Raw genomic sequence first — 15583 nt, forward strand, 5'->3', positions numbered from 1 at the left:
CACAACTCTAATTTATACAGCGAGTTGTATCTTATAATGGGAATAAAGGGTTGGTTACATGCCATCTGATCCTAAGAGTGCACAGTTCAGGCTTTCTTAGCACGTCGGGAAGACTTTTATGATTTTTGTTATTGTACTGGCTTAAAATGGGGGGGGGGGGGGGTGGGCGGGAGGGTGCAGGAGTGCCCCTCCAGATCAGGCGAAGGAGAGCGAGGTTATGGTAGTGGCCATGGCCCCTCCGCCGCCTCCCGCAGCAGCCGCGGCCCCGCCCGCGTCGGGTCCCTTCTGCTGCCTGCTGCTGCCGCGGCTTTGGCATCGGCGGCAGGGGCCCCAACCGGAGACCCCAGGCACTCCTAGAGCTCCTCATCCCGCCAAGTAGCCCCGGAAGTCGAGTCCCGCGTGAGATCCGTCCGCCCTGTGCAGTCGTCCAACCTCGGAACCCGTTCTTGGGAGGGTGGGTTTTCATAATGGAAAACCTGCGTCCCTCGGCGATCAGGGCGCGCCAGGAGCTGGAGGGGCCTCAGCTCAGCAACAAGAGGCCCGTGCTGTCCCAGAGCCCGGCACTCCCCTGGGGGGACTTCGCTATACGCTACCCACCGCCAGGGTGAGCTACCCACCGCCAGGGTGACTCTCAGCCGTGCCCCGGGGACGGGGTGGGGCCCCTGCGCCTTCTGGCCGGGTCTGAAGGCGGCTGCCGGGCGGCCTTCACTCCCACGGGGAAACCCGTGTCGACATACGGAGAATGTAACTAAGCTACTCCTGGGTATTGCTGCCTCCTCGTCCATTTTGTTTGGCCAAGCGGTTTGCAGAGACCTTAAACTGACACCAACCCCCTCATGCAAGCATGCACCCTCTGTGGCCGCTACGGAGTCACAAGCAAACATAAGTTCCTGAAATGGCTTCCCCAACAGCTCTTGTGATCCACAGTCTCTCCTGCATCCCAGCGCCTGGATGTCTTATGCACCCCCTTAGATAGACCTTCTGTGGCTTACTCTGGTCTGAATGGATCACTGGGACCCTATCCTAGGAAGCCCAAAGCACTGCCCCCAGGGACCCTTATGATAAAGGCATCCGGCCTCTCTGCACCCTGTCTTGACTTGAAGACCACTGGAGAGACGAAGTGTACCTTCTCCAGGACCCGTGAGTAATAAGCTTATCTATTTTAATTACTCTTGTGGTCCTGTTGCCACCATCCTGCTCCTGTACTCCACTTGAGTGTGTATGTGTTAGTCATTCAGTCGTGTCTGACTCTTTGCGACCCCATGGACTGTAGCCCACCAGGCTCCTCTGTCCATGGGATTCTCCAGGAAAGAATACTGGAGTGGATTGCCATGCCTTTCTCCAGGGGATCTTCCCAACCCAGTCATCTCCCACAATGTGGGCATTCTTTACTCTTTAAGCTACCCAGAAAGCCCTATACTCCACTTAACAAATGTTAATTTAATAAAGTCACAAGATTGGTGCCATAAGACAGGAGCCCACGGTCAAACCACTCTCTTCCTCCTCAAGGACTCAGCCCTTTACCTCTACCTAGGAAGAGCCAGATCACAGAGCCCTGGTTCAGCCAGTTCATGTCCGGGGACAGGCGGCATGAAGAGCATGCTGCCTGGGAACTGGGTCACCCTCAGTAAGCCAGAAAGTGTATCATGGGCCCCTGGGAAGTGACACCAGGAGGAGCAGGAGTCTGAGAAAACCCGCTGCTTTGGCAGGCTGGGGTTTGCAGCTCGTCAGGAACAGGGCTCACCTGGACGTGTTGCAGGAAGGGAGTTTGCCCTCCAGGGCCCAGGCTGGGCTCTTGTCTAACACTTGGAAATGAATTGTCCAAGGAGACACACGTGCTGACCAAGCGAGAAACTTTACTGGAAAGGGGCGCCCAGGTGGAAAGCAGGAGGGTGGGGAAACCCAGGAAGATCGCTCTGCCTTGTGGTTCGCAGTCTCAGGTTTTATGGTGATGAGATTAGTTTCGGGTTGTTTGGCCAATCATTCTGACTCAGGGTCCTTTCTGGTGGCATGCACATCACTCAGGCACAATGGAGTCTAGCCAGAAGGTTTCTGGGAGGTTGGTAGGACAGGCGGACTGGTGTCTCCTGTCTCCTTTTGACCTTTCCTGAATTCTTCCTGTTGGTGGTGGCTTGTTAGTTGCGTATTCCTTACCAGGATCTCCTGTCATAAAGTAACTCATGCAAATGGTTACTGTTATGCCTGGCCAGGGTGGGCAGTTTCAATCCATGTTTCCTGTAACAGCCAGAGGACCTGAGACTGCTTTCTCAGGTATCCAACTGTTTGTCAGCCTGTATCCTCATTGCCTTTGTGGGTCTTCAGTACTAGGATAGAGAAATCTTTCCGGCATCGGGCGATCTGCTGGAGGCCGCTGTGTGACAATTGTTCTCTCCCAGGCATGGCCTTTCACACCACAACTGAAGTAGAAGTTATCACCACTACTTGCCAAATTGTTTTTTTTTTTTTCCTAGTATTGTGATATGACTTTGTTTTCTTCCTGTGTCCCCAAATTACCCTTTCCTCCTCCTGATGATTTAGGAAGATAAAACCAATGTTTGCAATTTTCAGAATGCTTATGGTAGGCTACCGTGTTATGGCTCTGTTTTGTGCTATTTTAGAAACTGTAATTGTCCCAACATTCTTTGGGTTTCAAGCATAGGAGGGAACTGTGTGATAACAAAACAAAGAACTGCCCCCCCCCAAATTCTTGTGCAATGTTTTTGAAATTGTTTGAAATAATTTTTTAGTGTTTTACCTTAGTATGGACAGTGTTTTTGTTTACATTTCAAAAAACAAATATGCCTATAAAATGTTGTATTTTTTGTTCTTAAATGTGTTATGTAATCTTTATGAATTTATAATATGTGTTTACATTTGCTCATTATGTGAAGGATTTTCCTTTATATAATATATAAAATTATATATTATACATATAATATATAAAATTATATGTTATACATATATTCATAGGGGCTTCCCTGAAAGCTCACTTGGTAAAGAATCTGCCTACAGTGCAGGAAACCCCGGTTTGATTCCTGGGTCAGGAAGGTCTGCTGGAGAAGGGATAGGCTGCCCACTCCAGTATTTTTGGGCTTCCCTTGTGGCTCAGCTGGTAAAGAACCTGCATGCAATGCGCGAGACCTGGGTTTGATCCCTGAGTTGGGAAGATCCCCTGGAGAAGGGAAAGGCTACCCACTCCAGTGTTCTGGCCTAGAGAATTCAGTCCATGGAGTCGCAAGGAGTCGGCAGCGACTTTCAGTTTCTTTCAAATGTATTATGTAATCTTTATGAATTTACAATATGTATATATTTGCTCATTATATAAAGGATGTTTTGAAAAATCACTTGTAATACTACAAAGAAGAATGGCAAATCAAAGGTTATTGTTTTGATTTCATGAATGTTTTCCTTGATTTGATAAATATGGGAGAAGAGGACTATTTTTCTACCATTAAGTTGCCTGCAGCATGTCAGTCTTAGAATCTGAAGGTCCTGAGTTCAGACCTCAGAGGGGGCAACGCCAAGCTGTGGGCTTCCCAGGTGGTGCTAGGGGTAAGGACTATGCCTGCCAGTGCAGGTAGAGACTCGATCCTGGGTCAGGAAGAGCCCCTGGAGAAGGAAATGACAACCCATTCCGGTATTTTCGCCCCCATGGACAGAGATCCTGGCAGACTACAGTCCATGGAGTCATAAAACAGTTGGACATGACTTAGCAACTAAACAACAAACTACTGATTCACTTTGCTGTACAGCAGAAACTAACACAACATTGTAAGTTAACTATACTCCATTAAAAATTAATGGAGTATTAAAAAAAGAAAATCCCAAAGAATTCACAAAAATAAGCTATGAGATCTAATAAACAATTTAACCAAAGTTGCAAGATGTGTGGTACAAGATCAACTTTTTAATGTGATAAAGTGCATCCATTAAAAAGCCTATAGCTGACATCATACTTAAATAGTGAATGACTGAATGCTTTCTCCTTACGACTGGGAGCAATGTAAGGTTGTCTGCTGTTGGGAAAGGCAGTCAAGTGCAGCTTCTTGCCCCTTGTACAGTTGCATAAGAGTGACCTTGGGTCTGGAACGTTTCTTAGCAAAGAGACGAAGAGCCCTCACAGGCTGAGCTAGGCATATCGCTTTGTGAATATCTTTCCCTGATCCAGACTTAACGTGTACTTCTCTGTTCTGCTTATGGGTGTGTGTCCTACAGCACCTAGCTAACCCCATTGCTATGTCTGTTCTTGGAGGGGAGGTAAAGGGGTCCTTCAGCTGCAGCACAAGAGGGGGTGTGCAGACCATCTTCTTGTGTCAGCGGTTTCCTGTGTCCCTGCTGACCATGAGGGACAGACACTCAACTGTTGGGGCTGGCCTTCCTCTGTCTCTTCTCTATGTGAGGAAAGCAGTGTTCCGTTCAGCACCTATGTGAGGCGTGTCTTTCTCTGCTACCCTGACACCTGCAAACCACGCAGGACACACACCCTGGAACTGTTGCTGCTAGGCAACAGATATCACTTGTTCAGCATTTGCTCTCCCCTCTCTTGTTACACATCATACTCTACTCAGTAAAATGAGACAAGAGAAAGAAGCAAAAGGCATACAGATTGGAACAGAGGAAACGAAACTTCCCCTATTCTCAAACAACCTGATTTTCTACATAGAAATTAAAAAAGAAAAACTTAAAAGAAAAAAGCGCCCAGAACTTATAAATACTTAGTTATGCTGCAAGATAAAGGGTCAATAGACAAAGTGAATCATATGTCCATATGAACATCACACTACCTTGAAACCAGAAAAATTCAAATAATACCATTTAAATAACTTCAAAATAATGAAACGTAGGTATAAATCTAACAAAATACTGTGCTGTGTCTGTATGCAGAAATCTACAAAACACTAATGGAAAAATAAAAGAAATATAGTTAAATGGTGAGACATGCCAGGTATATGGATTAGATGATTAAATATGTTTAAGATGTCAGTCATTCCAAAGTTCAGAGAAGGCAATGGCACCCCACTCCAGTACTCTTGTCTGGAAAATCCCATGGACGGAGGAGCCTGGTAGGCTGCAGTCCATGAGGTTGCTAAGAGTCAGACACAACTGAGTAACTTCACTTTCACTTTTCACTTTCAATGATTGGAGAAGGAAATGGCAACCCACTCCAGTGTTCTTGCCTGGAGAATCCCAGGAATGGTGGAGCCTGGTGGGCTGCTGTCTATGGGGTCGCACAGAGTCGGACACAACTGAAGTGACTTAGCAGCAGCAGCAGCATTCCAAAGTTGAGTGACAGACTTTACACAATTCCATTCAGAATATCAGCAGAATTTTCAGTGTATATATACACAAGTTGATTTTAAATTTTTATAGAAACTTAGGAACTAGAATACCTAAAATAATTTTTAAAAGAAGAAGAAATTTGGTGGGTTCACACAACTTCACTTTAAAATATGAAACTTCAGTGATCAAGGCAGTATGGTATTAGTGAAGGGATAGGCATCATGCAACAGAATAGAAAGCCCAGAAATAGATTCACTCAAATATGACCAATTGACTTTTTACAAAGTTACAAACACAGTTTAATGGAGAAGAGATAGTATTTTCAACAAATAATTTTGGAACAATTGAACACCCACCTGTAAAGACTGAGAGAACTCCAACCCCAACCTCACACTGTATACAAAAAGTTACTGAAAATTTACCATATATTTGAATGTAAAACATGGAACTATAAAGCTTCTAGAGAAAACACAGGAGAAACATGGGAGAAAAATCTTCATGACCTGCAGTTCAGTGAACAGTTCCTAGACATGACATCAAGTGTGATCCATTAAATAAAAATTAGATAAGCTGGAATTCATAAAAATTAAAAACTTTTGCTCTGTGAATGCTGCTGCTGCTACTAAGTCGCTTCAGTCGTGTCTGACTCTGTGCAACCCCATAGACGGCAGCCCACCAGGCTCCGCCGTCCCGGGGATTCTCCAGGCAAGAACACTGGAGTGGGTTGCCATTTCCTTCTCCAATGCATGAAAGTGAAAAGTGAAAGTCAAGTCGCTCAGTCGTGTCCGACTCTTCACGACCCCATGGACTGCAGCCTACCAGGCTTCTCCGTCCATGGGATTTTCCAGGCAAGAGTACTGGAGTGGGTGCTCTGTGAATGATACAGAGCAAATGGTTCAGAGAATGAAAAGGCAAGACAAAAGCTGGGAAATATATATATTTGAGAAACATATATCCAAAAAAGGACATCTATCTAAAATGTGTAGGAACTTTCTAAACTCAATAATAAGAAAAACTAAACAATCCAATCTTAAAATATAAGCAACAGATTTTTTTTTTTTGGCCGTGCTGGGTGTTCGTTGCTGTGTGTGGGCTTTGTCTAGTCGCGGCAAGCGGGCTCTACTCTCTAGCTGTGGTGCACGGGCCTCCCATTGCGGGGGCTTCTCTTGGTGTGGAGAGCCTGTGCTCCACAGGCTCTAGGCCCTTGGGCTCAGGAGTTGTGGTGCTCGGGCCTAGCTGGCCCGCATCATATGAGATCTTCCCTGACCAGGGATCGAACTAGCGTCCCCTGCACCGCAAGGTGGATTCTTAGCCACCGGACCACCAGACCACCAGAGAAGCCCTACAGGCAACAGATTTGAACAGACATTTCACCAAAGTCTAATTTCTCTGTGACATTTTTTCAGATGTCAGTGCTTTACCTATATTTAAAAACAACAGGTTATCAATTTTGCAACGATCGTTACCTGGTGCTGCGGTTGTCATAAGATCTGATTTCCACGGTAGACACTGTGAATGGTGAACGTAGCTTTACATCTAAGAGTGCTAACAAATTTTTTAAAGTAGCCATTATACATTTAAAGGGGAGATTGTGTTTTGGGGATTAAGGTTGGGTTGGAGTTGGGATTATGGTTAGGTATGGGTGGAACTCATAGTGAGTGAGGGAAGAGAAAACTCTGAGCAGGGGGTATTTACGGAGAATACTAGAAATGGTTTACATTTACCCCTTTTATTCTAGGAGCAGCACCTGGACCCTATGTTTATTTCTGACAGGTGGAATAATGAGCATTTTCATTTTATTCTTTGTCCTTTTCTGTGTTCAAATTTTCAATTAAAAACATGTGCTTCTTTTATAATAGAAAAAACAAGTGCTAGCAAAGAAGATGACGCGTGCATGCTCAGTCGTGTACGACTCTTTGTGACCCCATGGACTGTAGCCCACCAGGCTCCTTTGTCCAAGGGGATTTCCCCTGTGAGAATACTGAAATGGATTGTCATTTCCTCCTCCAGGAGATCTTCCCAACTCAGGGATCAAACCTGCGCCCCCTGCATTGGCAGGTGGTCTTTACCATCGAGCCACTTGGGAAGCCCTTACTCAGTCGTGTCCCACTCTTTGCGACCCCATGGACTGTAGCCTACAAAGCTCCCCTATCCATGGAATTTTCCAGGCAAGAGTACTGAAGTGGGTTGCCATTTCCCTCTCCAGGGGCTCTTCCAAACCCAGGGATTGAACCCGGGTCTCCCGCATTGCAAGCAGACGCTTTTACCGCCTGAGCCACCAGGGAAGCTTAACAAAGGAGATATTGAAGTTTAATTTCATCAACTTTCAGAGCAGGTGGACTGCGCATCTGTGGCCACAGGGGTCTGAGTTTCCGTGAATGGTGCTGCCCTGCCATCTAGTGGCCATGTGGCATGGGAGCCTTCCAACCAGCATTTCGATAAAGAGAAAGCCTGTCTTTGAAGAAGGCAAAAAAATACCGTATTTTAGGTAAAACTTTGATTTGGTTGAGTTTTAAAAAAATGAATAAAAATGATTGATATGGAAAATAAAGAGGGACGTATTCATTGTGAGCAAAGACACAGAGGGGATGAACCACAGGGAGGCGCTGGCAGGGTCTGTGCGTGTCTTGGCAGGGGCCATGCCCCGGGGCCCAGGTGCGTCCCTACGAGCAAGAGGTGCTGGGAGATGAAGCTGAGGGGCAGGCAGGGCCTAGGTCAAGGGTGGACTCGGGCATCAACTTCAGCATTTCAGCAGGGCAGCCTGGAGACCCATCTCAATCACCACACTCAGTCCTGACCTCATCCCTGCCTCCCTGACTTGGCTGCCCTCCGGTTGGCCGAATCACGATTCTGAATCTACTTTTGTAACCAATGACAAGTGTGAGTCAAATGATAGGAAGGAGAATGCTGTTACCAAACCCAAAGCTGCCGTGGATGGCCGGGATTCAGGGTAGAATAGAAGGGGCAGGACTACAGCAGGGCAAGACTCATGGAGAATAATGATGGTGAAGAGATCTGGGCCAGACAAACAATGGGGTGGATAGTGCAGAAATGCATAAACGAGTGCCATAATGTAACCGTATGTCCTGGTTGCCTTCTGCCTGCCCCTCAATACCCACTCTCCATGGTTTTCCATCCAGCCCCGGAGCCAGATGGCCTGACCTATAGGAACTGCGTCAAGAGTTTCCTTTGCCTTCTGACTTCAGGAGTGGGGAGGGGAGGGGAAAAGCTGGGCCCGGGCATTGAGGTGAAGGACACGGTAGAGGGACCCATGCTGGATACGAGGGAAAAGGCCAAGGGGAAAGCCTGGGCTAGCGAGGTCCTGGGAGCAGCCTCACTGGTGTGTGGGGAAGGGGAGCAGAGCCACTCGATTGCAGAATGTGCACAACGGCTAAGCGGCGGATGGCGGGCGGAGGGCTGAGCTTTGCACCAGGCGCTCATGGCGCAGGCACACGTGGGCTGGCAGATTGTGTTGCTCACTGTGAACACGGCGGGGAGCCTTCAACTGCGGCTCAAATTCCTGAAGGCCTCAGGGTCTCAAACATCAATAGTAATTGGGAGGGTAAAGGTGCTGGGCTTGGGTTTGTTGACTCTCCTACAACAGTATCATGATGCATCATGAGAGATTTCTGATGCAATCTGACCATTTTCTAGATTATCCAGAAAGTTTATCTGGAGGTTTGGGGGGGATACAGTAAATCCTAAATGTGTTCTGATTTCTGATAAATCTTTGAGGCAATGATGGAAAATCTTGCAATTTATTAAAAGCACCTTTGAAATGCATGAAAGTATCACTTGCTCAGTCGTGTCCAACTCTTTGTGACCCCATGGACTGTAGCCTGCCAGACTCCTCTGTCCATGGAATTCTCCAGGCAAGAATACTGGAGTGGGTTGCCACTTCCTCCTCCAGGGGATCTGCCCCATCCAGGGATCAAACCTGGGTCTCCCACATTGCAGGCAGATTCTTTACCACTGAGCCACCAGGGAAGCCATGAACTATTATTAATTTAGCTTTAAATAAGGCTTACATGGGCTTCCAGGTGATACTAGTGGTAAAGAACCCACTTGCCAATGCAGGAGACACAAGAGATGTGGGTTCGATCCCTGGGTCGGGAAGATCCCCAGGATTATGGCAGCCCACTCCAGTATTCTTGCCTGAGAAATCCCATGGACAGAGGAGCCTGGCAGGCTCCATAGGGTCGCAAAGAATCGAACATGACTAAAGCGACTTAGCATGCATGCACAAAGCTTCCACAAGATTTGTAAACATACCTGCTACACTAAATGTACTTCAGTATGTTTGGTTGCGTCCACACAGACAGAAGTTACCCAAAACATGGAAATCACTTCATCACATAGACTTGGACATCATAATGACAGTTAATAAAATGAAATTCTAACTGTGTTTTCCTTTTCATTGCTAAGTTTTTCTTAAGGAAAAGAACTTTCAGAAGGTAAGCAAGAAAAACACCTTAGTGCCAGGAAATGAGAATGTATTCAGCAAAATGAACACCTTGATATAAATGATACCCGAACAGTCTTTTCTGGCTTTCATTTGACCTATTATGAGATCTGACTGGCAGCTATTTCCACAATTAATTGATCCTGGAAAATTTGGTAAGCCTTACTCTTCTCCAGTTCAAGAACTGGGCAACTGCCCACTTTGTCAGTATCAATATAATAGTATCTATTAAGTGTTTTAAAAGCTTTGGGAAAAGCATCTGTCAAATAAAATAGTTATGTAACTTATTATAGTAGTTGATTTCAAATATTTATATGTAAATATTGATGCCTGTTCTAAGAAATATTTTATGAAATTCACAAAGCATGTCAGTATGCGAGTGCCATAATCTAAATGTGTGTCCTGGCTGCCTTCTGCTTGTCCCTCAGTATCCACTCTCCATGGTTTTCCATCCAGCCCTGGAGCCAGGTGACCTGACCTATATGAACTGCTTCAAGAGTTTCCTTTGCCTTCTGACTTAGTCAACGGCAGTGGGAAGATCCACAGGTAGAAGGAGAGGGGAAGCAGGTACTTACTCTCTCAGCTTCCTTCCTGCTGCACAGGGATGCTCTGAACCTAACCAGAGGCCACAGCTCCTGCCAGGTCACCCCTTCACACGGCTACCACCCCAGGCTCACATGACCGTTAGTCTTTGTGCTTAGAGGTACTAACTGGTCCTTGAGGTTGTAAACCCCAGGGAAACTCACCATCATTTGTTACCTTCTATAATCTCTGACTGCACAATGTGGACAGCCCTTTTTATTAATTCTCCTCCAATTATCCAATTCGGCTTTTCCTTCTGATTCTTGCCAGGATATTGACTGATACAATGTAAAAAGTTAAGTGCGGTTATTTGATGCACCTTGACATTTTCCTTTCTTGTAGCCAATTTGCTTTTCACCTTAATGCTTAAAGAGCTCTTTATATTTAAAGTTGAATAATTTGAGTATTTCTAGTTGTGGAGTATATCTTAATAAATTTGACTCAAATGAAATCTGGAGGCTTAACTCCCCTTTAGGTAAGCACCTTTATTACATCTTTTGTAGTCTTCTGATCCATTTTTCGTGCATTTTACATATGGGACACCAATTACCCTCATGTTGAATCATTTCTATCCTCTATTTTGTGGACTTTGTATTTACTTTCGTTCTTTTCTTTTTCAACTGCATGTACTGTAATCATCTTAAGCTTTTCTTTTAACTTCACTTTCAATGATGTCTTTTCTATTTCTTGCTATTTGTATTATACTTCAATATACTAGTTCTGTAATGCTGTTGTTTGGAGCCTCAATTTATAAGTCTAATGCTCTCCTTACATCTTTTTCTTTTGTTTATATTCATTCTCTTTTCCATGAGGTCTTACCTTTAATTAATTAATATGTATACAATTCACATAGATATAAAATTTCTTGCTATTCCTTTAAATATATATTCCTGTAGATCATTTTCCTTATCAGTCTTTGCATGATTTCTTCCTTTCTTACCTTCCTTTCTCCTTTTTTCTTTCATTTTCTCTCACTGTTAGATACTCTAAACCAGTGTTCCGCTTTTCACAGTTTCAAGTAATAATCCACTGTTTTGGAGAATATTCTCAACCTTTGGATCATTTTCCAATGGGAAACTAGACCCAGTTAGAGAGAGAGCAATGGGCAAGAAGACAGAAAAAATAAAGATTATCCTTTAGTTGTTAATCTTCAGATTTCCTTCAAATCTCAGATGTGTGGAGTCTCCAATATGATTTCAGGGGTGGTGGTGGTGGTAGGAGCTGGGCCATTCTCTGCTTCTCCTCTCTGCTCCAGAATCTTGTTTTCCTCCTTGACATCAGTTTTTTAAGTTTATTACCTTTCATTATCTCCTTTTCCTTGTTGACAATTATTAGTGATTTTTTGGAAAGGACTCTAAAAAAAAAAAACAAACTTATTTGAGGTACATTTGTTAAGTAACAGGGAAAGGAAAATCCATGAGGCAATCTTAGTTCTCTTTTCTAACCTAAAAGTCTATTATCCTCTACCTAGTCATATTTATATTTAAAAAGCAAGTTACAGGAAGAGAGAAACATTTTTGGAGGAAAATATCTAGTTCTTTGAGCTGGATGTGATCTCAGAAGTCATTCATTTCTCAAGTTCCCAGAGCCAGTTAATGACTGAGCTGGGACTAAGAAAAGGTCTCCTGATGTTTCTGTTTTCTATCTTCCTTGTCTTACTATTGGGTGCAATTTTACATATGGGAGGTGGGAGAGAGAGAGAGAGTAAAGGAAGGAGAGAGAGAGAGGTTTTCCTGCCAGGGACTTTCCTTTCCTGCCTCTAAAGATGCCGCATACTTTCTGTTGTTGTTCAGTCGCTAAGTCACGTCCGGCCCTTTGGGACTCCACGGACTGCAGCACGCCAGGCTTCCCTGTTTTTTGCTATCACTATCACTTACCCCTGGGCCTTTGTTAAGAGCAGCCTGGAGGCACAGAAACTGGGGCTTGACTGTAAAATTAAAAAATTATACATAGGATAAAGACTCAATAAAGAAAGAACACTAGCGTGAAAGTGTATGCTTTTTTCTTTCTCCTCTCTCCTCTGGTTTAAAAAAATCTCCCCCAGGTATAACTCATTTTAGGGTTTGAAACACTGTAAAAGTGAGAAGTTTGATTTTCTGGGATGACCTCAGCTGCTATGACAAATGATGAGAATTGAGGAATAATCCCTGTGAGATCTGTATGACAAGTACATGCTTTGGATTTTAATCTTATCAGTTGAAAATGGCTTTTAAAAACAAACCAAAAGGGAATTCCCTGCCTGGTGGTCCAGTGTTAGGACTTGATGCTTTCACTGCCGTGGGCCTGGGGTTCAGTCCTTGGTTGAGGAACGAAGATGCTGCAAACCACGTTGGGCAGCCATAGATAGATAAATAAATACCAAAGGGAAGTCAAAGGAATGTAGTTTAGTAGGAAATGTAAAAACATAATCTGCCTCGGGTGTAATAACTCCTTAAAAGTTCAGACTATCCTGCGTGATCAGTGAGGCATCTCAGAACACAGTCCACCTATTACAGTGGGCCTTCCCTCTTCTGAAAGGAAGACCCATCAGCAGAAAGCTATGAAAGCTATGCCCCAGACTTCCTGGACCAATTGGTCGCTAGTCACTGGAATAAATATTTCCCAAGCTGCCTAGAAATGCAGAGTTCTATTGCTTAAAAAAATCTGTGATCTTTATTCTACAGTGAAGACTTTCATTAATTCTGATTTAGGGACTTCTGGAGGTTAAGCTTGACACTTAACTGCAAGAGAAAGACACAGAGAAGTACAAAACATATAAGTAAAGTCTTTTCTGTCAGAGTCAATTGGGTATGAAAAGCTTGGAATTCATAACTAATTTAAAATTGTTCATGGGGTGATATGTCATGAGGGAATTAAATGATGATGGAAGTCTATAGGTTCAGAATCACAAAACATGGGAGCAAATGACCCCTGGCTCCTGGGGAGCAGCAGAGCATCATGGGAAAGAGGACCAGTTCTGAGGTCAGGGTCCCATTTTGCCATCTATTGACTTGGGCAAGTTACTTAATTATAAGCCTCTGTTTCCTCATCTGTAAAGTGCAGATCATAATCTAAATATTCATACATTTAGTACAAAGGTTAAATAGGATAATATATGTAAAATGCCTGAATTAGAATAAGTACCCCATAATGTTAACTGATGTTATTGTTGTTATTATTTTCCCCTGAAGACTAGAGTTCACATGACTTTTGCTCATATTTCTTGCAAGGAACAGTCCAGCAATTTCTTACATCTTGCTCTTTTCATCTTTTTTTCCTCTTGGATATATGTGGTCATAACTCTGAAGAAGACAGGTTTTTGTTTTGTTTTATATCTCCCTGTCCCCATTGTCTCATAAATGTTGCTAGATTTTCCTTTGAGAAATTACCTCTGTCCTACTCTGAGACTCTGTAGGGTAAGGCTGTCCTGGCTTCCAACTCCAGGCTGTCTAGTGAATCAGACCATTTCAAATAGACTGATTGACTCATGAGTGAGTAGCTGACCCAAGTCAGGCTGATGAGATTCAGTCCTGAGGTTTTTGCTAGATCTCTTAGGAAAGCAAGAACTGCTAACCCATTAGGGTATAAATCTGAAGATACCAGTGGTCATCATAGGGAACAGGCTGCCTGAGAATGGAACCAACATAGAGGAACACATAACTGAGAGATGGAATGGTTTCCTAAAGGTATGAGTACCTGGGTTCAACTGTAACTAAACACACACACACACTTTACAATTTTATAAACCAAATAAAATCTTTTTCTTGCCTAAGTCAGTTTGGATTGAGTTTCTGTCATTGCAGCTGAAGGAGTCTTGCCAAGTCCCAGAGAGAAATCAGAAGTAGGCAGTATGATCCAATTGCTCATTTCTGTATTTTTTCCCCACATTTCCCCCTTCTCTTGTATTCAGTGCCTTTAAGCTATCTTCTTCTTCATTTTTTTCATGGGAAATAATCTGATAATTTTTGTCCTTGATACTGCAGGGTGAATTTCTGTTATTATGTTATTTTTGTAGAACTGATATTTTAAGCTGCATATTTAGCCCTACAATGAAAGGCTTTGATCCTGCTATAGGATTTTGGCTCTAAATATGAAGGTATGTCCTGATCAAAAGATTTAAGAAATGTATCAACTAAATAACAATTTGTAAATCTTGTTTGAATTCTATTTTTAAACACCAACAGTTTTTAAAAATAAACACTTTTTTGAAAGTTTCTGTCTTTAGGAGATAAACATGGAAATGTTTTTCGGTGAAAAGATACATTTGAGATATGTTTCAAAATATTCTGGGAGGCAAGGGGTGGGAGGAGATAAAGTATAGCTGAAACAATATTTGCTATAAATTAATAGTGGTCAAAACCCAATGATGGGTTGAGCATGGGGTTCATTGTACTCTCCTAACTGTATATGTTCAAAACTTTCAATAATAAAAGACTTTTAGAGAATAATAAGTAGAAATGGCCAAGGCAGCTGTTCACTGCCCCCAGAATCTCTGTTCTCCTTCTCGCTTACAAAAAGAACCCTTTATTGTTGAGGGTGCAATGTAACTATCCAGATTTTTTTTTTTAATTTTAATGATTTTTTTTTCTAGTCTCCCTTGTAGATGTGAGTGACCAATGGAAAGCAGATAGGACTCATTAGGTGTGGTTTCTAGGAATACTCTTTAAAGGTGCTGCTTCAGCTAGTTCTTTCTCAAAGAACTGAGAAAGGTACTGACAGTTATTTTGCAACACAGGAAAACTTCACGCCAGAATGCATGATGCCATGGGCATGGGTGGAAAAGACAGAACTTGGGTCCGTGATGACTGTGTAGCTGCCACACCAGCCCTGGGCAACTTTTCTTCTTTTTTACAGAGAATTAAAATTTTTTTTTTTTTTTTTGCATTTGCCCTTACAGAGTTTGTTAACTCCACGAAAGAAGAGAGGATCTCTCAGTCTTACAGCTCACAAACTTGGCTGCTTTTTGGAAGTACCTGGTGTGCTTTTAAAAATGTTAAGGCTTGGATCCCACTTACAGTGTCTGAATTCCCTGACTGAGGGTACAGCTTGGGCGCTGGAATTTGTAAAAGCTGCCCTGGTGATTCTAATGTGCGGCCAATTTGGTGATCCAGTGTTGAAGCTCGCGATTTGATCCCCTGAGCGCTGGGCCCTGGCTGGGGGGACGGTAAGGATTCGGTGACCGACTGAGGTCACCTGCTTGTTAAAACGCGGAGTCGGAGTGCTAAGTGTGTTGGTAGTCTTAGGCGCTGGAGCCAATCCGGCCCCGCCTTTCCCCCAGAT

The 15583-nt window shown here is 43.7% G+C and overlaps 1 long non-coding RNA gene across 1 annotated transcript; it reads left to right on the forward strand.

The window, feature by feature from the left end:
- The first annotated feature begins 464 nt into the window (after positions 1-464).
- On the forward strand, positions 465-15548 carry LOC147346271 (uncharacterized). Its single transcript, XR_015154072.1, has 2 exons — positions 465-1140; positions 15201-15548. It is a non-coding gene; the product is annotated as an uncharacterized LOC147346271 (long non-coding RNA).
- Positions 15549-15583: the final 35 nt, after the last annotated feature.

The sequence above is a fragment of the Bos grunniens genome, chromosome 24, assembly GCF_055505025.1.
Source record: "Bos grunniens cultivar Pamir isolate PY7600 chromosome 24, Bosgru_T2T1.0, whole genome shotgun sequence".
NCBI lineage: Eukaryota > Metazoa > Chordata > Mammalia > Artiodactyla > Bovidae > Bos > Bos grunniens.